At 46.0% G+C, this 24,352-nt stretch overlaps 2 long non-coding RNA genes across 3 annotated transcripts in view; both read right to left on the bottom strand.

The window, feature by feature from the left end:
• LOC140847745 (uncharacterized) overlaps nt 1-5,351 on the bottom strand; it is a 30,293-nt gene extending 24,942 nt beyond the window's left edge. For both annotated transcript variants that reach the window (XR_012127864.1, XR_012127863.1), the window contains exon 1: nt 4,860-5,351. This is a non-coding gene — a long non-coding RNA (uncharacterized lncRNA). The remainder of the gene's footprint in view (nt 1-4,859) is intronic.
• An 8,301-nt stretch (nt 5,352-13,652) lies between these two features.
• Nucleotides 13,653-24,352, bottom strand: part of LOC140845087 (uncharacterized) — a 29,089-nt gene continuing 18,389 nt past the window's right edge. The window contains exon 3 of the long non-coding RNA XR_012123759.1: nt 13,653-13,924. This is a non-coding gene — a long non-coding RNA (uncharacterized lncRNA). The remainder of the gene's footprint in view (nt 13,925-24,352) is intronic.

Here is a 24,352-nt window from a genome sequence, read left to right as displayed (position 1 = left end):
AAATACAGATGGCCAACAGACACATGAAAAGATGCTCCACATTTCTAATTATCAGAGAAATGCAAATTAAAACTACAATGAGGTATCACCTCACACCAGTAAGGATAGCTGCCATCCAAAAGACAAACAACAACAAATGTTGGCGAGGCTGTGGAGAAAGGGGAACCCTCCTACACTGCTGGTGGGAATGTAAATTAGTTCAACTGGAAAGCAGTATGGAGGTGCATCAAAATGCTCAAAACAGACCTACCATTTGACCCAGGAATTCCACTCCTAGGAATTTACCCTAAGAATGCAGCAATCAAGTTTGAGAAAGACAGATGCACTCCTATGTTTATCGCAGCACTATTTACAATAGCCAAGAATTGGAAGCAACCTAAATGTCCATCGGTAGATGAATGGATAAAGAAAATGTGGTACATATACACAATGGAATACTACTCAGCCATAAGAAGTGGAAAAATCCAACCATTTGCAGCAACATGGATGGAGCTGGAGAGTATTATGCTCAGTGAAATAAGCCAAGCGGAGAAAGAAAAATACCAAATGATTTCACTCATCTGAGGAGTATAGGAACAAAGGAAAAACTGAAGGAACAAAACAGCAGCGGAATTACAGAACCCAAAAATGGACTAACATGTTCCAAAGGGAAAGGAACTGGGGAGGATGGGTGGGCAGGGAGGGATAAGGGGGGGGGAGAAGAAGGGGAGTATTAAGATTAGCATGCATGGCGGGGATGGAGAAAGGGGAGGGTGGGCTGCACAACACAGAGAGGACAAGTAGTGACTCTACAACATTTTGCTAAGCTGATGGACAGTAACCGTAATGTGGTTGTTAGGGGGGACCTGATATAGGGGAGAGCATAGTAAATATAGTATTCTTCATGTAAGTGTAGATTAAAAATTTAAAAAAAAAAAAAAAAGAAAGAAAGAAAGAAAAGGGGGATTACTCCTTAACAGGATAAAACTATTGGTAAATCAAAGATCAACGCATGCTTTAAATATCCTTAATGTTGATCACTTAAAGGGTGTCAGATGATCAGCTATGGAGGTACTCTTTTCTGATAATATTCCTTTCTCTTAATTAAAAAAAAAAAAAAGCAGTTACTGTGTGCTGACCTCCAGTGAGTTCTGCACAGTGGTATAGAGGGCATGCCAAAGTGTGGGCAAAGGGTCTGTTTGTTTCTATGCAGAAGATCAAGGCCTAGCTTGGATACCCAGAAAATGAACTAAGATACGATATGAGGAGGAGCTTCCGGCATCAGCACTCTCTGGAGGACTTGTGCCGGGGAATGATCATCAAAAAGCCTACACAGGGATCCGGACGATGCTGCGGTTGTGGCTGCATCCAGCCCACCGTCTCCTGGACTTGCCATAGGAATGAGGAGGGAGATGTCTAGGCTGGCATGTGCATACAGTGAGACAACGAATTTGACCGGATCTGTACTGTTGGAACTCAACCAGGAGTTGGGAGGGGTGCAAGTTGTAGCACTCCAAAATCTTATGACTGTAGACTATCTGTGGTTAAAAGAACATATGGGATGTGAAAAAATCCCAGAAATGGGCTGCTTTAATTTGTCTGATGGTTCAAGTACAGTTGGACAATATCCATCATATCATAAAAAATTTTTCACAAATGCCTAGGGTGCCTAAATGGTTTTCTTGGCTTCACTGGAGATGGATGGTAATTATAGATTTGCCTTGTTTATGTCAGCGTATTCCTATTATGTTAATATGTGTGTGCAAATTAGTTAGTAGTTTAAAACCTATACATACTTAAGGTACTATACAAGAAGATATGTCAAAGAAATAATCAATCCTCCCATGTTTCCTTCATATGCTACATCTAGAGCTTTTCTTCTTCCTTCCTAATTACAACCCTTAAATAGAATTCGTGCCTCATATCGAATTTACCGAGTATCATAATTCCTCCAGGTGGTAAAGATACCTCGAGACAAGTGCTGGGCATAGAAGCCACAGGGCATAAATCTGCAAAGAAGTAAAAAGCTAACCTTTCCAAACAATATGGCTTCTCTCTCACTTACCAACTTTACATTTCCCTGTATGGCCCCGGAAGATGACTGGTTAGCCAGAGACGGGTAAGATTCCTCAAGGGAGGAACAACCTAAGACAGGCACAGTCGCAGGGGGGCCATCAGGTGAGAATTTGGGGATCAACAGAGGTGAGGCTCAGAACCTCACCCCCCCTGCTTTGAGAGAAATCTGCATCCGTGGATGTCTTGCTGCCCTTGTCTAGCCTGGATTAATACTTAGTCCATAGGCACACACCTGATCATCTGATCATCTACATTTGCCTTCTTACAGCACTAAACTATGTTTTCTACCTTTATCTTGCATCTACCTACCACTTCAGCATTTTATTAAAAATAAAAATAATAATAATAATAGGAGAAATGTGGGATCAACATATAAATCAAGTACAAAAATCAAACGAATATTCATATTTGACCTGATTGTTTATAGGTCATAATGCATGATCAAAACCGAAAGTTTCTGTGATGAATGCCCTTGTACGGTGCACCATGTAAGAATTTATTCACTACGTAAGAATTCGTTCACCATATAAGAACTTGTTTGTTATGCTTCAGAAGATTGGAGACTGACGAGAATTAGGCTTGAGATGGATTAATGATTGTACATTGAGCGTTGTCCCCCCATACTGAATTTTATTGTTATTAACAACCATTTGATCAATAAATATGAGAGATGCCCTCTCAAAAAAAAAAAAATGAGAATTCTGTTCAATGGCACACACTTGAGACCCTGGAAGAAGCTACTGATACAAAGCGGAGGTTTACCAAACTCATGCTGGATTAACAGAATTCAACTGTGAATAATTATGTTTAATTAACAATCAGTAGTCAGAGATGTAACTAAATGGAAGGTGACACCAGACAGCAGGGGGAAATTGGGACTATCTTGGGGAAAGCAAGCATATGATCACCCAAATCTTGTACATATTTTCAAAGAAGCAACCTTTCACATTGTTGATTTTCCATGAGATCTTTTTATTTCTGTGCTTATTATCTCCTTTTTGCAATCTTGGGATTTATTTTGCTTTTCATTACCAGTTACTTAATTCAGAAATTTTTCTCATCATTTTCAGCTTAACCACTTTTTAATACAAGTTCTTAAGACTGTCAATTTCACTTAAAGACATGATTTTACCGTCTCCGGAAGTTTTAATTAAGTCAGCAGATTTTTGATAAAGTCAGTTTGCTTATCACAATGATTTAATTAGATGGTGAGCAAAGCAAATGGGACATTTAATGTGCACATTAAATATAAAGATTTATTTAAAATGTCTCACAATGGAAAACAAAGGCACCAATATAATTTCCTACCACACCCCCACAAGCCCATAAAACAATTTCTTTACTATTGTCATCTCAAAATTGTTAAAAAGACACCAAAATGCAGATACATTCTAGAAAATATCAGAAGCTAGAAAAAATTTATGAAGCTCTTGGTTGTCACGGTAACAGATAAAATCTTGTTTAAACATTTTGAAAAATCAGAAATTGGGCATTTGTTTGATATTAATTTTTTATCACTTTTCAAAGGATAGAAGGAGCTTTTAAAAATTAGTTTGTTTTCTCTAGGACCTTACTGGATTTAGCTGTTGGTTTTAGCAGAGGATATTAACCAAGGTTTTGGAATAAGTGATCGTCCACATCTTGATACCCAGAGTAAGCAACTCTAAAGGCTGAGACTCCAAGCTAGAGCACCATCCTCATCCTCCCCACCCCTCACAGGACCAGCCATCCTCATCCTCCCCGCCCCCCACGGGACGAGCCATCCTCATCCTCCCCGCCCCCCACGGGACGAGCCATCCTCATCCTCCCCGCCCCCCACGGGACCAGCCATCCTCATCCTCCCCGCCCCCCACGGGACCAGCCATCTCATCCTCCCCGCCCCCCACGGGACGAGCCATCCTCATCCTCGCCCCCCACGGGACCAGCCATCCTCATCCTCCCCGCCCCCCACGGGACCAGCCATCCTCATCCTCCCCGCCCCCCACGGGACCAGCCATCCTCATCCTCCCCGCCCCCCACGGGACCAGCCATCCTTATCCTCCCCGACCCCCACGGGACCAGCCATCCTCATCCTCCCCGACCCCCACAGGACCAGCCATCCTCATCCTCCCCACCCCTCGCGGGACCAGCCATCCTTATCCTCCCCAACCCCCACAGGGCCAGCCATCCTCATCCTCCCCACCCCTAGCGGGACCAGCCATCCTCATCCTCCCCACCCCCAACAGAACTCGCCATCCTCATCCTCCCGGCCCCCCACAGGATCAGCCATCCTTATCCTCCTTGCCCCCCACGGGACCAGCCATCCGCACCCTCCTCCCCCCACAGGACCACCCATCCTTATCCTCCTTGCCCCCCACGGGACCAGCTGCGGGACCAGCCTTGCTCCCCACAGGACCAGCCATCGTCATCCACCGCACCCAGTAGGAGCCACAGAAACATCCTGAGGGCAAATCTGTTTTGAGATTCCTGCTTTTGTGCATTGCTCACCATTGGCTGCAGTGCCGCATGCATGTTGCTGCCCCACCCCCACCGCCTTGCCTCAGAGACGGTAGCTTTGCTAATCTACCCATCAGTAGGCCTTCTCCTATTTCTCCTACTTTCTTCTTGTCCAGACCATCTTCAGTGTCCTCTGAGGAATGAGCCACTGTGGCTGATCAGCCCCAGAGACACCGCCTCCTAATCGTGTAAAGAAAGTTCGGCATTTGAAGGCCTAGCAAAGCACTTGCAAACCTGGGCCGTAGGTGGGACCCCTTCTGAGGCTCCTCGGCACCCGACATCATTCCGTGCCCAGGAGTCAGCCTCACCTCTGGGCTCCACCTGTGTCCTCGTGTCAAACAGCTCCCAGTGTTCCTCCGGATGAGCAGGGCAAGCACCTCCGTCCTGCTGGGAGGCAGGGGAAGAAGGGTCTGCAGACCCTGCCTGGTGGTGGATGTGAGCCTTCAGGTGCAGGCTGCATCTCAGCATTGCCTCTTCAGTGTGAGGAAGAGAAACAGAGTTTGCTCAAACTGGGGAAGAGGAAAGGGCTGACCGTGTGCTGTTTGGAGCTCACACCAGAGCACTTTCCACCGGGCCGCTGAACACGGGGGAGGTCTCTGTGTTGTCACAGGACACAGAATTCTTTTAAATAATGACCAAGTTATTTAGCTGTGTGTTAGCAACACACTTCTTATTGTGACTATTTTAAGGAATATAATGTCCTTTTCATACAGATCACGAATCACAACAAATAAATACTGTTTATGAATACATTTCAACAGGATAGTTTCATACAAGGACTTACTTGCCGATTTACCCGTGGCACCAGGTTGGTTTTGCGCCATGCTGGGATGAACACAAGGTGTCCTGCCCTGCTCCTGTCGGGCCGGAGAGTAATGAAGAGCTGGGCTCTTCCAGTCCTTCAGTCATGGGGGCCAAGCAAGTTATTTGCATGTGTTTCCAGGTACTGAAAGCATTTTCCCTTGCTATAACTTTATTTTTAAGTTCAGTCTGAATGTAAGCCAATCAGAAACTGCAGGAATATGGAAAATTGCTAAGAAACTGTGCAGAAGGAAGAATGTACCTGCCTAAGGATGTCATCTTCCCACTCACCCTTATCCCACAGTCGCGGGAGAACTTCAGAAACCATTACATCCCAGCCCCGAGCAGGACTTAATGTTGGTGTTAACTAGGCAACGGTGGTTGTGTCTGTGTTCCTGCACTTCTTCCCTTCGCTCAGTGATGCATGTTTCTCTCTGCAGAAATGCTTTATGGTAGCTTCAATACTTTCCCATCAAAATGAATGGACCTATTTTTTCACTGAATGGCTTTTCATCTGGAGGCAGGATTTCCACGAAGAGAGGTCTGAAATATAAATGTGTTTGGCAAATAATTAACAGCAGAAAAGCCCAGGTGGATTACAGCTTGTCAGGCTGGACATTGACCTACAGAGACTGGGGAGGCTCCACAACCTGGCAGACCAGTTCCACATAAAGGTGCTAAGGGGTTAGTGTCCTGAAGAACTTAACCAGTTGTGCAGGTGACGTAGCATCTCAACAAGGACAGGCCTTCCCGGACTGGGTGTTCTTGTTTCTCAAATGGCCCTGGAACCAGCTCTTTTTGCCTTTCCTGCTGGTTGCCTCCCAGGTAAGTCCCGAGCTGTGAGTGTGATCACTCTATTGTCGTTAGTAGGCACAGTCCAAGTGCGCTGCCTGCTGAGGAAGAAACAGTGTTTTATCTTCATCTCTGTCCCAGCCTCCAGGAACAGTGGGTCTTCCCTGTGCACTGAAGCATGGATCTTTGCAGCCCTATTACAGCCCTCAGACATAGCTCCTGCCTACCGTGACATGGTGACCCCTGGGCACAGTCCCCACCCTTGGGGGTGAAACAGGAACTTCCTGTCCTGCCCTGTAGAATGGGGTGTAGCGAGCCCCTCTCAATCACACCCAACAACATGCGCACTCTTGAGCCTTCCTCAAACTGTCACATTGTGCCCTCTGAGCTCCTCCCACTAAATAACTCCCCTGTGCTCCCAGCTCCTCCCAGGACTCACCTCCTGGCCTCCAGTTGTCACCTCCCCTGTAGCCTTCTCAGCAGTGGCTGACCTGGTCTCCCCCACCTCCCTGACCTCTGGGACTGGAAATGGGGTTTCGTAAAGGAACTCGGTTTCTAAGAGCTGCAGGAAATGGGGTCTTTGCAGAAGAAACAATAATGTAAATTTCTTGAAGCAAGAAAAACCCTATTTATCCTCCCCCCAACTTCAAGCAATGATTCCTCCAGGCTCAGCACCTCCCACGGCCATCACCTACTGCCCTAACATGTGACTCTCCTACTGTCCTCGGGGTCACTCCTGTAGCATCTTGTCACTGGAGCATCGGTATTGATGGCACCCGGCACGTGGCCACACTTTCCTAGACTCCCTCACTGCTGGTGGTGGCTGCCTGCCCTCAGCCCCCACAGCCATGGTCTCCACTGCCCCACCCATGGTCTGTAGAGCCAGAGAAGCTGTGTGGCCAGGGCAGAGTGAGGGGGTGTGGAGCACAGGGAGACCAGGCCAGGTCTCTGCCAGCTGAATGATGTGGGCTGGGCTGCAGGCTTGTGTCACGTGTTGTACGTGCACTAGGAAGGCTCAGAGTACAGTGAACATGGCTGGCTGTGACTGGATGTCTGGTCTCTTTGTGGAACTAAATTTTAGAAGGGAAGAAGTGGGAGCAAGCAGAACTAGTTTGGAACGTTTGAGGAGCAGTTCCTGCCAGAGATGACAGGCTTAGAGGAGTCCAGGGGCCGTGCTACTTCTCATTTGCTACAGCCCACACAGCCACTCACTCCATTGCCATGGCTGCCGATTCCCTTCCCAAAATGAGGTTCCAGTCCGTGGGTCTCACCTGCCCTCTCCATCCTGGTCTTGGCCACTGCGATCTCTCACCTAGGTTACTGCATCTGTTCCCTGCAAGGTTTCTGAGCTCCTTCCTTTTTCTACTTTCAATTGATTCTTTATTTCAATTTATTGCAGGATGAAGATTTCCATAAAACAGGTCTGTTTAAGCAAAACCCTTGATGGTGACCCTTCCATGAACTTAGGAGGGAAGCTAGCATCGTAGTGGCAGCCTGCATCCCATGTGCTCTGCCCTTCACCCTCCACAAACCTCGGTCTCCATTTCCCCTGCATGGTTCACTGAAGCCACGCTGCTATATGTCAGCTCTGAAAACAAGCCGAGTTGTACAAATAGCCTTTTTTTACCTTGGGAATTTGCATTCATTATTCCTTCTGCAAGGACATTATTCCTGCACTTCTTAGCAACCCAGCTCCTTTACAAAATCTTGGGTAGTCATGTCTTCAGAGAGGCCAGCCCTGGAACCCCACCTGTATCAGTAGTTTCTAGTGAACAGCTCCTTTTACATCTGGTAATTAATTAACCTATTTGCTTAAAAATCTGTTTCCTACCCACAATGGTAGGGGCTGTGCACAATACCCATGCTATTCCCTGCTTTATCCTCAATTCCTGTCTGCTCCTGACAGCTAGTAAGCACCCATTATTTTCATGAATAATGAATTAATTGCTCTGGGGTTCTGGTTTTTGTCTCCAAGTGTCATGCTGCCTGGAGATCCTCAGGTCCAGCGGGAACTCCAGTGGACATCAGGATTCCCCGAGTCAAGGGGAATTGGGGCCCTGGGGCTGCTTTGACCCCTAGCAGTCTGGCTTTGGTGTTTGGCTGCCTTTACTAATCCCTCTCCAGCGACCTCCTCCTCACAGTGGGGAAAGTCCTCTCCCAGCCCTCTTACTAATAGCCTCTGAGAGGGGGGATGAGCACAGAACTCCTCATTAACATAAAAACCCCACACATGTACCCCAAGCGGTTGCTGCAGTCTCTAACCATCTAGGGAATTTTGAAAAATACACCTCAGGAATTTCAAAAGTTAATCTGGTGGCTAATAAAAAATAAGAATATAGTAGTGTTCTGACAGGTGGCTGACAGCCTGTATTAGGAGTGGGCTGCGCGATTCATCACTCGTTATGAGTTACACCTCAGAGCAAAATTGCTATGACAGAGGGGACCATACAATGAACTGCAGGCAGGGAACAGGCTTGGAATTACACCTTAAAGCCTGTTTTTCTCTGTAAAGTCCTTACTCCCACAGTGTTTACTCGAGACAAACACATGTTCAGGTAGAAGAAAAATTTTTTTTGAGACAAACAGAAAAAGGCCAGTAAAGAAAGAAAAACGTTTTTCTTTGACACTGTTCCCTTTATGGGTTCCTCCCTCCAATTACATGGCCTCAGAAGAGTCCTGCGTTGTCTTTTTTGTCACCACGTCCCCGGGTCGGGAATGGGTAATTTGCACACCTGCTGCCCTCATTGGATGTCACAAACATTTACAGACTCCCTCCCTGGAATTGAACCCTGATCCCCTGTCCCCCCTGGCCACCATGTTAGGCTCAGAGTCTACCACTGCGTGTTGGTAGGGCTGATGATGTGGTGGGTCATTGCCACCATGGGGCGTGCAACCAGCCGAGGTCACCTGGAATCAGTTCCTTGTAATAAGTCCCTTCTGTAGTAAATGCCTGTGTGTTTTATCAAGTGCCTCTTCACATACGTGTGTGGATCCAACTGCTTCCACTTCTCTGGTTGAATGTTGGCTGATGGGCAGAGAAAGAAGCACCCAGCATGTGTGGGGTATATGTGCTCTGTTGACCCATAGTTATGCTTTCCCTTTACTCTTATGTTCCTGAAATCCTGACATCCTAGTGTGAGGGTAGACCCCCAGGGGGATACGGATTAGTGGTTAATCCACTGGTGACCGAGGTCTCACAACCGGGGGCTCTGAGGGCTGCATAGTGTTACACGTGAATCACACAGTCTCATGACCTCAGATGGAGTCAGTAAAAACCCAGGATCTGCCCCTTATTAAACAGTGGTCTTGTGTGGTTTTGTGTGGTTTGGGCAAGTCCTTAATATATGGTTGATGGAGATAATAAAACTGGCATTACACTGTTCTCGTGAGCACTAAATGAGACCCTGTGTGTAAAACACCAACAGAACTTGCAGCATGAAGTTCTTGGAGCAGTAAGTGTTGTTGTGGAGCGTTTTAAAATAGAGGTTTATTATTATTCAGGTACAGTCAGGCTAACAGATCAGGAGACAACTGGCATTGAAAAGACAGTTGGGTACTCACAGTGCCCAAGAGGAGAGGGCATGCCATGCTCGGGGGTCCACACGGGAAGCACTGGGGTGACCCAGAGGTCACAGTGGGGAAACAGACCAGAGGCTTCCCTGTGGGAAGCAACTGGTGAGGCAGGGCGAGCAGGCCAAGGACCAGGTAGTTTGAAGCCTCTCAGCTGGCTCTGGGGCCGAGGGCCTGTCCCGGTTGTCTCGGGCAAGCCCTGTGATGTTTAGGGCAGGAGGACAGTGGCTCTGGTGCGAGAGCTCCACAGGCTGGGGGTCTGCACTGGCTAGTCTGTAGTCTGTTGACAAAAGGAGCACCTCCGAGCAAGCCCTTGCTCTCTGTAGGGATTATGTAGCCTTGGGAGGGTCAGCAGGGTCAGCAAGGCCCAGACGTCAAAGCACCAGGACAGAAAAAATAAAGGGCATGAGTAATACATTTATCTGTGAGAAAGGCCTAGAAGCACAATCAGTGATGGAAACCTTGAAGCCAAGACACCACAGCATTAGACCACATGCACCCCGTAGCAGGAAGCTCATTGGTCTCAGCAGCAGAGGGGACCAGGCCAAAGCATGGTTCGTTACAGTGGAGGATGCAGTGGAGTTGCCCATTTCAGCTGGGCATTGTGCCTGGCTTGGTGACAGTGGATTCACCATCTGAAACCTAATCAGGGAGGACCTGAACCATGCCTGTCCAGGGCAAGAGAAGGGCTATGAATTTGGGGCAGGAATTCAACCAGGACAGAGGACAGATTAGCATTCACGTCTCCTCTGTAGAACAGCTACTTCCACCAGTTCTCTCCCAAGTGGACAACATGTGATTTACATGTGACTTTCTGCCATGTAAATCACATGTTCTGGAATCTGCTGCTCTGCTTCTTGCGGCCCTCTTTCTTCTCTGCCAGATTTTGTCCAGCCCTGGAGAGATTGAATTGGGGTGATTTACTTCAGAATTACCCAAAAAACACATTTGTACCTGGACAAAATACTTTTGTCTTTTTCTAAGACTGAAGAAACAGAGGATCAGTAGTTCAGAAAATAAAAAATATTCCTCCTTGGAGACATTGAAATCTTTGTGGTGAAGAGCTGACTGACAAGCCAAACCTGTGTGGATGCACTAGGAGGCTTAGGTAAAATGTTTTGTCAACTTTGATTTTGCTTTTAAAATGTCAAAGCAACAAATGAAAGGTGGATAGTTTAGTTAATGTGAATGGTATTTTACTAACAGATTTTATACATTTTTCTAACATCACATTACATTAGTAAGTTTTTGTTCATATTTAATTAACATTGTTCATGAATTTTGGAGTCAGATGTTTCAGCACATTCCAGGCGCCTGTCCCTCTACCGCTGTGAATTTTTTTCCTCCTTTCCAACTTCTGTGATTTAGATGTCAGGGTGGAGAAAGTCTGATGCCCAGCTTGCAGCCTAATACTCGCTGATAGAAGAGCACCATTGCTGTTGTGAAATTGTTTCCTCTCCCTGCCCCTGGCTCCTTGGGGACTTTGCGTGTGCTGAATGCGATGTCCCTCAGCTGCAATGCATGCAAGGCCAGGACTGCTTGGGAAACATCCATCAACCTACCCTGATTTCCCAGAAACAATCCCTCTTAGGTGTTTCTATTAGTATTTGCTTCTGATGTTTCCCCATTTCTTTTATTTCAGTTGTAGCTTTTATTTGCTGGTTCCTGATAATACAGCTACAGATTCTGCCCTCTTCTACGATTCACTGCCTTGTACCTCAAAACACACCCCTTCTTCTGCCCCACCCTTTTTTTTTCTGGAGCTCAAGATGTGTAGTCACTGCAGTGGCCAGCAGACCCCTATCTGGTGAATGCCAGACACGCCAGTCACTGCCCACTCCACCCAACCACAATTCGCTCATGTAATCCAGGGTAACTACAAGCTATTTCATGTCTTATTTAGACAATTAAAAAAATTCCAGTTACTCCATATCACCAAACAAAATTCACAATTAAATGTTTGGTCCTGTGCAGTAGCCAGGACTTCAAACACCTCTAAAGCTGCTGCTGGCCCAGAAGCAGTGGGGGAGAGCAGGGTCTGACCCTGGATTTCCCTCTCCTCTGCACCGTCTCTCCCCGCCCTAGGCTCCTGAGACTAGGATGAAATCTGCCCTCCTTGAGTATTACAGGATCACGTGGTTAATCTGGAGGGGTGGACTGACATGTAAGGGAAGGAGAGGAGAAGCCCTGAGGGACTGAGCCGGCCTGCGAGGTGGGCGGAAGCACGGTGCTCCTGCTGGGTTGCCCGGTCTCTGCCTCTCTGTCTCTGTGTGTCTCCGTCTCTCTCCTCTCTTGCTGCCCCGAGGCGGGAGCCTGACAGGTCTCCTCACTGACAGCCCTGGTTTAGCTCTTCCTCCTGCCAGTGCTCCCGGCTCCTTCCAGACTCTCCCGTGAATGTGCCCTCCTCCTGGGGGGTCTCACTTGAAGCCCCCATCATGCTGGCTCCTTCCCGAGCAACTCACATCTGGTGCATGGAACTCATACACTTATGTTAAGAAAAACACTTCAACTTGGAAATTAGATTTTTATTTTTAAAGGTGGACAGAATGTTTGTTTACCATCCTATGGGAGCACAGTCCCAACCGAGGATTATTTTATCACTTAGGAGACTGTACTTTCACTTACTGCTTGTTATTTTCTAAAGGTCCCAGATTTAGTGAAGGTGCCTATGGACCCACAGACTTTTGTCCAGCAGAGATGCCCATGATGTCTGTGTGGTAGAAAACACTACCCCAAAGGTGAGAGGTGGCCGCCCTGTTGGTCATTAACGAGTGCTGCAGCTCACCGCCTTCCTGTTTCCTGCACGCACATGTTCTCTGCGTCAGGCTCTCCATTCTACCTGTTTCCACAGGGATTCAGTCGTTGACATGTGTTCATCTCTTTGCACGGGAATCCTGCTTTACACACTCCACATAAAGTCAGTTCTTTCCTCTCTGCCATGAAACCAGCGAATGGCCACAGATCTCATCCTGCACACTTTGACGTGTGAGCCCATCCCCGGCCCGCTGTCTTCAGGCAGGCCCGTGGCAGCCGCGCACATCTGAGCGCTCTCTTCCTCGGGCTGCCCACGGGGAAGGACCGGCTCCCGCCGCCCTGCTCAGGGACCTGCTCCAGCCTCCAGAAGCCTCTCCAAGAAGCCGCTTCTCCAAGACCCTGTCTGCCGCAGCGCCAAGACTGTAAGTCAGCATCACATCACACAGCCTTTGTGTTGTTGTTGGGTAAGTATTCAGGGTTCCCAGTACAAAGACCTTGTCCATGTTGTTCACAGCTGAGCTGGGGAATGAACTACAAACGGTTATATTGAGCTATATTGTCTTTTGGGCCTATGTTGAGAAGTCCTATGCCGTTTAGAATCCCCAGAATGTATCTATGTGGTCATTTTCTTCCCTTCTCTTTGGAAGAGCTTATGACCCAATCATTATTGTCAGTAATACAAAATTGTACACTTGGGGCTTTGTAGAAATCACATTTTAACTCTTTGCAAGTTTCAGAGGCACTTTTCAATCTGAAAATTTTGGGAAACTCATATGCTTCTATTATGAAATTTTTCAACATTTACTTTTCCACTTTTTTTGCTGTTTTTTCTTTATAAAACATAGAAGCTATATAGCTATATTAACTTGGAGTCTTTAGAGAGATTGTCTAATATTATTACCTTTCTCCATTCTCCATATCTGTTTTTTTTAACCCTGACTTCTCTTAGATTTCCTTAACTTTAGTTTGCAAGCATTCAATTAGATTATTTTTTAACTTCTAAGTTGTTCAAAATTAATTTTTATTCTTTAAATATTTCCTTTTATAACTCCATGTTCCTGCTTTATGAGTTCAGTCTGTTCTTTTTACTTTGAGGCAATTAATTACAGTTTTAAGAAATCACTGTGTTCTGTTTTGTGTACAGTTTGTTTCTCCAAGTTTCTCTATCTTTTTACTTTGTTCTGGTCTGTCCTCATTCAGAGACAGTCCTCCAAACATCTGGCAATGTGGCATTGTCCTACTGTGCTGTGTGATGCTCCGGACACCTTGCATATACACTGCAAGGCCACCGTGGGTCCCCAGGCTGAGACCCCTCTCTTCCACCCTCTCCTCGGCAAGAAAAGATTCAAGTTTCTGCCGGGTAAGATGGGTTCCATTCTTCCCTCTGATTTACAGCTTCCAAACATCTTCCCCAGTGTCATCTCCTCTTCTTCATCTTCTTATGCCCTTGCTGCATCTGAATTGAATTAGAAGGCGAGAAGTCAGGCTCAGGTCTCTCTCTTGGCCACTCATTCATCTCTCTCCACAGTGATCATCTTGCTACTTCTGTGAAATTTGGTTTCCTTATATTTTAATCCAAAACAGAACAAGTCCAACAGAGATTAGGATCCAAATTACAGTGGAAATTTTAAGAAAACCTTCAGTAATAAGCCTCAAAGGCCTCTGGCCCTACCATGTCAGCTTTATGATTAAATAACTGAAAATAAGAGGTTAGCTCTGAGGTATCATTGTTTTCACAGCCAATTGGTTGAATTGTGAGCCACTTGTACCAGCAGATGCTCAGTCAGAGTGCTGAACCACAGTTCTTTTCTCAGACTGGGTGAGTGCCCTCTGGAAAGGAACCCGGCCTCTGCTGTGTCCCCGCTCAGGCAGCCTGGCCCGGGCATCTCGGCTGCCCCGGATCCCTAACTGTCTGCATCACGTGCTAACATGTGGAGCCCTGAGGTTTCTGTTTGCTTCTAATGCATCCCCTTTCTTATGTTCCTGATTCACAAAAGACCGGCTAACTGGGTTTCCTTCGTACACCTGCAGGCAGGGTTCAGCACCGGTTCTAAGCCTCCGTTCCATTTGCCGGCGAACTGTCTCCTCCCTTTGCCTTGGGCTTCAGACTCTTGCCCACCATCTCCTCAAACGCTGCTCTCCACCCTCAGACGAAATGTGCCCGTCCTCCTCAGCTCTTCAGCCTCTCTACACATGACTTAAACCACATCACGGACAGTGATTGTGACTGAGGGGTCTCAATTTTCACACATTCCCATGTATTTTGAAGCTAAGGTGGTTATTTAAAACCTGTTAACCCAAAGATTGCAGATGTAAATTCCCTATTGTCATATTGTCACTGCTTGCTATTTTCTAAAGGTCCCAGATTTAGTGAAGGTGCCTGTGGACCCACAGACTTTTGTCCAGCAGAGATGCCCATGATTTCTAACAAAACTCCTAACTTACTGTTTGGCAATCACTTATCCTCTTCAGGATTAAAATCATCTAGAGAGATAGGTGAGGGAGTGCATAGGGCACCCACCCCCTCACACTGGTGGATTGCCTGGAGGCCAGCAGGAAATATCACCAGTGTATGTGTCCTCTCTGAGATGCATAGATGTCCACCTTGCATGTCACATGCTGAAATAAGACGGGCTAAAATATTTACACAGAGGAAATGAATCTCAAGCATAATGTAAGAGTAGGAGAAACAGAAGAAATAATGATTCAAAATACTGTCAGTTTTTTAAAGGAACTGTATATTTGTTGAAATCAATATGGATGAAACTATGTGAAGAATTTCAAACAAAAATTTGTCAAAGTAAGTCCTATACCTGCAACTAGCACAAGATAGGCTTCGTTAACAGATGACAACTTCAATAAAAAATAACAAATGAATATTTACTTTTTCACTAGTTCTAAGAAAGGATCTAATCCTTCCAACATGTAAGCTCACTCAGCTATTAATGGAATGATATGTGATGGCTTAACATTAGCATTAAAATGGAGCCAGTCAAAAATTGTTAAGGAAATTGGTTTTACCAGTTTTATGCACATTTTGAGAAATTGCTTAACTGTGTGGAACATTTATTTTTTCTGGTAAAGCAAAAGGCAACACTCTTCTTTTGGGTAATAGCACTGTTTCCTCCTTCTGAGCAGATACAGTTAGATAGTTGGGGTCTGCACATAGTACAGTTTTACAAACGTGTCAGGCAGTCCATGGCCAAGGTCCTCTCTGGCCATTGGGGGATGTAAGCTGCCTCACGTGGGGAACATTCCTTACAACCTTGGCTGAAGGTGCTGACAGTGATCAGAAGCCAAGGAGGTCTGCTGGAATCGAGCAAGTGGAGGGCACTGTACAGAGCTGAGCAAGTGCACAGACGCTGCTCTGAGGGAGAGGCAGACATGATGCTCAAGAAGCAGCAGAGCAACTCTGGTCAGAGCTGGCTGGCCAGGGAGTCAGCCACGCACAGAGCCCCTGTTAGGTTCCCATGGGCCTTGTACGCATTGCCTTGGCCCCTTGGCCCTGCCTTTTTACCTGCCCTGAGCGCTTGCTTATTCCCCTTCCAACTCTACTCCTGGCTACTAGGGGCCAAGCTGCTTGTTCCAATCTGAGCAGTGAATTGCCCACACATAGCAGGTGCACAGAAAGTCTCTCTAAAGCTGAAGGGCTGCCCTTTGGTTTTCACACTGGGCTCCATCAGCCCCATTATAATCATGACTTGTCCATAAAAGGAAACTCAGCATCTGACCCTCTATGTCTGAGATCTGGAAGCAGGTGGGCAGCCCTGGGGAGTGTGAGGCGCTGTGCTCCAAACTCACAAACGAAATGGGGTGGGCTGGGAACCCGCATGCCATCTGGCCCTGAAGCCTCACTGTAGGCAGGTCCTTGGCTGCCTGCCCCGCAGCTTCACCACAGGCCACTGCTATTTTTATGACTTTGCCATGAAAAAAAATTCAGTCATCTCCAAAGATGAAGTAATAGTATGCATAAAACAGCATGCCCTATGGGGGTGCACTATGACCGCAGTGGTTTCTACAGGTGGTTCCAGATCGCTCAGTGCAAAGGTCCCAGATGCAGACCCAACATTCAGATACTACCCTACTAATCCATTGCTACATTCAAGCCTGGGCAAAGGATGCATTTAAATTAGAGTCAACTTCCACATGTAAAGAACAGAAGGACCCTGAAAATCCCACTTAATCTTTTTTCCAGCTTCCATCAACAAATGACAGCTTTCATTATCCTGGAAAGCAGCAACTGGAATTGGTCACTGACCCACTATTCGCATGCAGTGCAAGTCTAAACTTGTATATAAAGGCCCAAGAAAAGGTGAAACCATACACCAAGGTAGGAATGCACAGGTCAGCCTTTGCAGCCAGATTGAAATGTGCTTCTATGAAGTTTTATTAAAGAACAGCTGCTGGTGTAAATGACTTGCTTTGTGTTTCCTTTATAATTTTAAATTTCCTTTGTAATTTCAAAAATATTTGGCTCATAATCTTAGAAAAACTTACAGATGAAAATCTGTGGCCGAGAAAGTGAAAGTGTGTGTCCAGGCTCCCCTGGTGGGTCAGACCCACAGCCCCTGCCCTCAGCGCAGGAGCCGGATGGAGGCCCGGTGCGCATCGCTGACACGCCCGCAGAGACAGAAGTGGCCCCATTCAGTATGAACCCATCCTCTTACTCTTCTGTAATCAAGAGGTTTCTCTTTTAAACGGATGTTTTCATTTTTAAAAACTTCTCATTTTTTAAATTTTAAATTTGAATGTTTTAATTAAATAATTTAATTTTTAAATTGTACAACCGATCATTTAAAAAGTTAAGCTATTGAGTGAGTATTTGTTCTGATCTGTGCTTCTGTCTGCTCCTTGAAGGCTCAAGGAAGCGTGACGTCATTGGGGATGCTGATCTCCCTTTGTGACGGCCGCGTCACTCAGCAGGACCCACTGGGGCCGGCCCTGGTCTGGAGCTTCTTTGTGGCCAGCAGCCTGGGGCTTGTTTCTCTCCAGTGGCTGCTCCGGTCACCTCACCTCATCACAGAGCCTGCTCAGATTTAAGGGACAGAAATTAGATGCTGCCTTTCAAAGGGAAAAGCAAGAGTTTGCAGACATCCTTAATATACTGCAGTGTTACTGAAATTCTTTCAGATTTCGATTCCAAGCCCCACCACATGATGCTTTCAGGTCTAAGTGCCTCCACACACATTACTTCATTTCTATGCATTTGGTTCTCACATGAATCTGATGTTATTTATTATTTCTGCTGTTATTTGTTATTTCTAGTTTACAAAGGACAAAACAGGCCCACAGTGATTAAGAAATATACATACATTCACCAGATTTCACCCAATTGTCTTCTCACACTGGCAGCAGCTGGCTGTCTTGGGATTTAGTCTACTTAAAATATTTCTTGGTTTTAGGGAACAAACAGTAGAAGAGTTGTTTCTCTAATATCTTAGTAATACCCAAAAGGGACATTTAAGAAATAGCTCAGGTCCCAAGAATGCCTGGGCCAGATGTTGCTCCCCGTGGGTATTAAGAGGTTTGTGTTAGGAAACAAGGTGCTCTGTCTATTGCCCACTGTCAGCTACGGCGACCCCCTTCGGAGTTGGGAATGAGGATCTGAGCAGCTTCCTGAACAGACTTTCACCCTGTCCTCTCTGCTTTTAGACCCACTCCCAAATATGTCACTGGTGGGGTGCTATTATGCTTGATGTAGACTGAGTGTGTCCCTCCAAAGTTTGCATGTGGAGTCCTTATTCCCAGTATGATGGAATTTGAAGGTACAGCCCCTTGGGAGGTAATTAGGTCATGAAGGTGGAGCCCCATGGATGGTATTAGTGCTTTTGCAGGCTGGAGGGCCCCCTCGTCCCTTCCACCACGTGGGAGCACAAGGAGATGAACCTATGAACCAGAAGTGGTTTCACCCGACATGGGATTTGAAGGTGCCTTGATCTTGGACTTCCAGCCTCCAGAATTGTAAGGAACAAATTCCTGTTGTTTCTAAGCCACCCAGTCTGTGCATTCTGTTACAGCAGCCCAGACACACTTAGAGAATGCTCAAGTAATTTATCATCGCATGGCCTCTTTTCTTTAAGAAGCTGTTAAAGAATGGGTTCCTCCAAAACAATAGAGCAAACTGACACCAATGCTTATTGAGTGCTTACTAAGTATTTTCCCTGCATTTGCATGTGTTACACATCTATGATGTAACTGATCAACATCTAAGATGTGCAGTGATCAGTATGTTAATCTGAGGGTACTGATGCCCAGAGAAGGTCGTGCTGTCAAGACATTTCTCCATTCTCCACTACTGAGACTCATGGAAAATTACTATATGCATAAAAAAAGAACACAGGCATTAAACCCCAATCTTACATTTTCAAAGAAATAAAGAACAGGTCACAAGCAATCACGAATCTTCCTTACCAAAAGCTGTGATGCCCAGACTGAGCCAAGGGGCCTTGCTGAGAGGTGGCACCTGCACCCCAGGATCCCGTGCCGTCACACATCCCCTCTGGGATTTCACAGTCTTGACCGCTTTCCCGGCGGTCCTGGATCACAAAGATGAGACCCAGGGCCCACAGTGCGCATGGGCAGGAGGCCTCTGGCGCTCTGTCCTCCTCGGGGTTCCATCGCGGAGAGCTTTGTCCCTGTCACCTCCTCTACTGGTCTCTAAATACTGGACGTCCTCAGTGTTCAGTCCTAGACAAGCTTCTGTGCTCTTTGCCAGATCGCCTTTGCACATGTCCTAGCTGACCCCATGGCTTCCAGCACAGGGACGGTTATCACTTCCTCAGCCCTGCTTTCTCCTCTGAGCTCTGTCTTTGTGTGCCTAATGGTCGTTAACACCCGTGTGATGGATTCAGGTTTGTGTGCCTCCCGGAGCCCTACCCCACAGTGTGGCCCTATTTGGACAGGGGCCTGTAAGGAAGGTTAAATGTGGTCAGGATGTGGGGTCCTGGTCTGATGGAATTGGTGTCCTTATAAGAAAAGATGCCAGACGACTCCCACTCTCTCTGCGCACATGCCGCGAAAGGCCGCATGAGGACCCAGTCAGGGGGTGGTGAGGTCTGCATATCAGAACCCCACCCTGCTGGCACCTTATCTTGGGCTTCTGGCTACTTGAACTGTGAGAAATTAACCTCTCTTATTTAAGCCACTGAACCTGAATAGACTGACACAATCCTCACATGAAAGACCATGATTATTTCAAATTGAGTACATTTGAAACTAAACTCTTAGTTTCCTCTCAAAGCCAGTTTTTGCACACTTATTTTTAAGCTGGAGCTCTGGGAGCCACTCTGATTCTGAGTGGCCAGTTCCTGCTGCAGGCCTGGTGCGCCCCTGCCCATCCTCACTGCCACCACCACACCCGACGTGTCATTCATGTTGCCTGGAGCTACTCTGGTAACCCTGTGACAGCTCCACACACTCCCCTTCTTGGGCCAACCCAGTACGCTCTCCATAAGAAGTCAGAGTCACCTGTGCCACACGAAGTGGACCTCCCTGGGTAAAGCTTTTTAAGTATCTGCCATCACACTTGCAATAAAATCCAAACTACTGACTCGGAGCCTCCTGAGCCTCTTCCTGAGCCTCCAAAAAGATTTGAGGCTATGAAATGTTAAGTCCTTGCTTTTCGGAAAATATCTTGCTTGTGGTTCCACATTCGAATAAAGATAATTAGGCTTGAGGTAGAAATGGAAGGCCAAAATATATTTTCTTAACAACTATAGATCTTACTACATGATCATCCAGCAAACAGTTTTGCATAATGAAAATTCTGATGATTAATTTATTCGATAAATATTAACACATATCTATCATAGTCCAGGCATATTTTTGGCCCTGCCCTTCATTACTGACCAAAAGAAGTAAGAATTCCTATTCCCATGGAGTTTATAGTGCAGTGGGCTAGACAGAGGACAGGTAATACGTGATTAAAATTCACAGAATGAACTTCCACTTCCTGGAAGGTGGAGCAGATGACTTTTCCCAAACATATAAGTACAACTAAAGCACCTGGCTGTTATATATAAACAGACTTAAGACAAGTGGAGAGAAGAAAGGTGACCAGGGGACATTCGGACCCAAGAAATGACACAGTGGCCTCTACATCCCAGACTGGGCTCTGGAGAACCTGAAAACCCACAGACATTTTGTGCAGACAAAAGAAAGCATGCTCAATATAGCCGCAGTACAGGCAACTTTTAGACAAAAACAGCTCTGTTCTAGCTAAATAGTTCAGAAGAAACTGTGGTCCCTTTCCTCTCCCCCACGCCAGCAGCCAAGCCCCAGTGGAGAGCCCAGACTCCCACCCTTGCCAGGTCCTGTGAGGGCCTCCCACCTCCTAGCCAGGACAGGTCAGCAGAGCCTGTGGGAGGCCTGACCTCCCACGCACCCCAGAAGTAAAGAGTACCCACTGCCTCGCCAAAATGACAAGTGGAAGCTTGATCTTTCATCCTGCCTGGTGGTAGTAGGTGAGATTCTCTCACCCATCAGAGTGATGTCAGAGAAAGCCTGATAAAATGTAAAATTTAAATAAGATCCAGATTCTTCAACATAATATACAAAATGAGTAGGTTTAAGAAAATCACCTTTTATACAAAAACCCAGGAAGATCTCAAACTAACAAGAAAAATAATCAACAGACACCATATCCACATGATGACATGGGCGCTGAATGATCCGACAAGGGTTTTAAAGCCTCCATCATCAAAACTTTTTAATGAGCAGCTATGAGCACAACTGAAATAAAGAAATCAGAAGAATCAAGCGGAAATTTTAGAGCTTGAGAATATACAACAGCCAAAATAAAAACTCAAAGGATGGATTCACAATGAAAAGGTAGTGGAAAGAGGAAATAAATAGTGAACTTGAAGATAAAACAGTAGAAACTACCCAATCTGAATAACAGAGGAAACAAATGAAAAAAAATTGAGCAGAGCCTCAATAAGGAACAATAACAGAAGATCTAACATTCATGTCACAAATTCCCCAGAAGGAAAAGAAAATGGAGCCAGAAAGTATTCAAACAAGTAAGAGCTGAAAATTCTCCCCAAATTTGGCAAAAAACATAAACCTATAGATTCAAGAACTGAACAAATCATAAACAGGATAAATTCAAAGAACCCACATCAGGACATAGCATAATCAAGCCTCTGAAAATTAAAGATAAATATAATTTCTTTAAAAGAAGGCAGAGAGGAGGCAGAGCCAAGATGGCAGCGTGAGCAGAGCAGTGGAAATCTCCTCCCAAAAACACATAGAGCTATGAAAATATAACAAAGAAAAATCTTCCTAAAATAGAGACCACAGGACACAGGACAACATCTAGACCACATCCACACCTGCAAGAACCCAGCGCCTTGCGAAGGGGGTAAGATACAAGCCCTGGCCTGGTGGCACCCGAGCACCCCTCCCCCTGGCTCCCGGCGGGTGGAAAGAAACCGGAGCGGTTTTTTTTTTTTTTTTGGCGAATGCTTTTTGGAAGCCTTAAAGGGACAGGGACCCCGTTGCTAGGGAGGCAGGGTGGCGGGACCGGTGAGTGGGTGCCTGAGACCGGCACTTGAGGACGGAGGAAATCGCACGTTTTTCCCCTTTTTTTTTCTCTTTCTGGCGAGTGCTTTTTGGAAGCCTTAAAGGGACAGGGACCCTGGTGCTAGGGAGGCAGGGCAGCAGGACCAGTGAGCGGGTGCCTGGGACCGGCGCATGAGGACAAAAAAAAAATCATGTGTTTTTTCCTTTTTTTTTTTTTTCTGTTCCCTCTCTAATTGTTGCTGTTCTTTTGGTTTGGAGAGTGCTTTTTGGAAGTCTTAAAGGGGCAGGACAGGTCACTTAGACCAGAGGCAGGGAATCGGGGGATCTCTGGGCACTCTAACCCCCTGGGCAGCAGGGAGCACAGAGGCCCCTTACGGAGATAAATAGCCTCCCAGCCGCTCCCCTTCCAACGGGGCTCCACCATTTTGGAGGAGCAGCCCCAGCTAGGCCACGCCCACAGCAACAGCGGAGATAAACCCCATAGCAACCGGGCAGGAAGTAGAAGCCCTGTCTGCACACAGCTGCCCAGCACAAGCCACTAGAGGTCGCTATTCTCCCAGGTGAGGAAGGCCACAAACCAACAAGAAGGGAAGCTCTTCCAGGGGCCACTTGTACCAGCTCTACACACTATCTCTATCACCATGAAAAGACAAAACTACAGGCAGACAAAGATCACAGAGACAACACCTGAGAAGGAGACAGACCAAACCAGTCCTCCTGAAAAAGAATTCAAAATAAAAATCATGAACATGCTGACAGAGATGCAGAGAAAAATGCAAGAGCAATGGGATGAGATGCAGAGAAAAATGCAAGAGCAGTGGGATGAAGTCAGGAGGGAGATCACAGATGTCACGAAGGAGATCACAGAAGTGAAAAAATCCCTGGAAGGATTTATAAGCAGAATGGATAAGATGCAAGAGGCCATTGAAGGAATAGAAGCCAGAGAACAAGAATGTATAGAAGCTGACATAGAGAGAGATAAAAGGATCTCCAGGAATGAAACAACACTAAGAGAACTATGTGACCAAGCCAAAAGGAATAATATTCGTATTATATGGGTAGCAGAAGAAGAAGAAAGAGGAAAAGGGATAGAAAGTCTCTTTGAAGAAATAATTGCTGAAAACTTCCCCAAACTGGGGGAGGAAATAATCAAACACACCATGGAATTACACAGAACTACCAACAGAAAGGATCCAAGGAGAACAACACCAAGACACATAGTAATTAAAATGGCAAGGATCAAGGACAAGGAAAGAGTTTTAAAGGCAGCTAGAGAGAAAAAGGTCACCTAAAAGGAAAACCCATCAGGCTAACATCAGACTTCTCGACAGAAACCCTACAGGCCAGAAGAGAATGGTATGATATACTTAATGCAATGAAACAGAAGGGCCTTGAACCAAGGATACTGTATCCACAACGACTATCATTTAAATATGATGGCGGGATTAAACAATTCCCAGACAAGCAAAAGCTGAGGGAATTTGCTTCCCACAAACCACCTCTACAGGGCATCCTACAGGGACTGCTCTAGATGGGAGCACCCCTAAAAAGAGCACAGAACAAAACACACAACATATGAAGAATGGAGGAGGAGGAATAAGAAGGGAGAGAAGAAAAGAATCTCCAGACAGTGTATATAACAGCTCAATAAGCGAGCTAAGTTAGGCAGTAAGATACTAAAGAAGCTAACCTTGAACCTTTGGTAACCACGAATCTAAAGCCGGCAATGGCAATAAGTACATATCTCTCAATAGTCACCCTAAATGTAAATGGACTTAATGCACCAATCAAAAGACACAGAGTAATAGAATGGATAAAAAAGCAAGACCCATCTATATGCTGCTTACAAGAAACTCACCTACAACACAAAGACAAGCACAGACTAAAAGTCAAAGGATGGAAAAACATATTTCAGGCAAACAACAGTGAGAAGAAAGCAGGGGTTGCAGTACTAATATCAGACAAAATAGACCTCAAAACAAAGAAAGTAACAAGAGATAAAGAAGGACACTACATAATGATAAAAGGCTCAGTCCAATAAGAGGATATAACCATTCTAAATATACATGCACCCAATACAGGAGCACCAGCATATGTGAAGCAAGTACTAACAGAACTAAAGAGGGAAATAGACTGCAATGCATTCATTTTAGGAGACTTCAACACACCACTCACCCCGAAGGATAGATCCACCGGGCAGAAAATAAGTAAGGACACAGAGGCACTGAACAACACCCTAGAACAGATGGACCTAATAGACATCTATAGAACTCTACATCCAAAAGCAACAGGATATACATTCTTCTCAAGTGCACATGGAACATTCTCCAGAATAGACCACATACTAGCTCACAAAAAGAGC

The sequence above is a fragment of the Manis javanica genome, chromosome 2 (genome assembly GCF_040802235.1).
Source record: "Manis javanica isolate MJ-LG chromosome 2, MJ_LKY, whole genome shotgun sequence".
NCBI lineage: Eukaryota > Metazoa > Chordata > Mammalia > Pholidota > Manidae > Manis > Manis javanica.
This window is presented reverse-complemented; position numbering and strand designations above follow the sequence as displayed.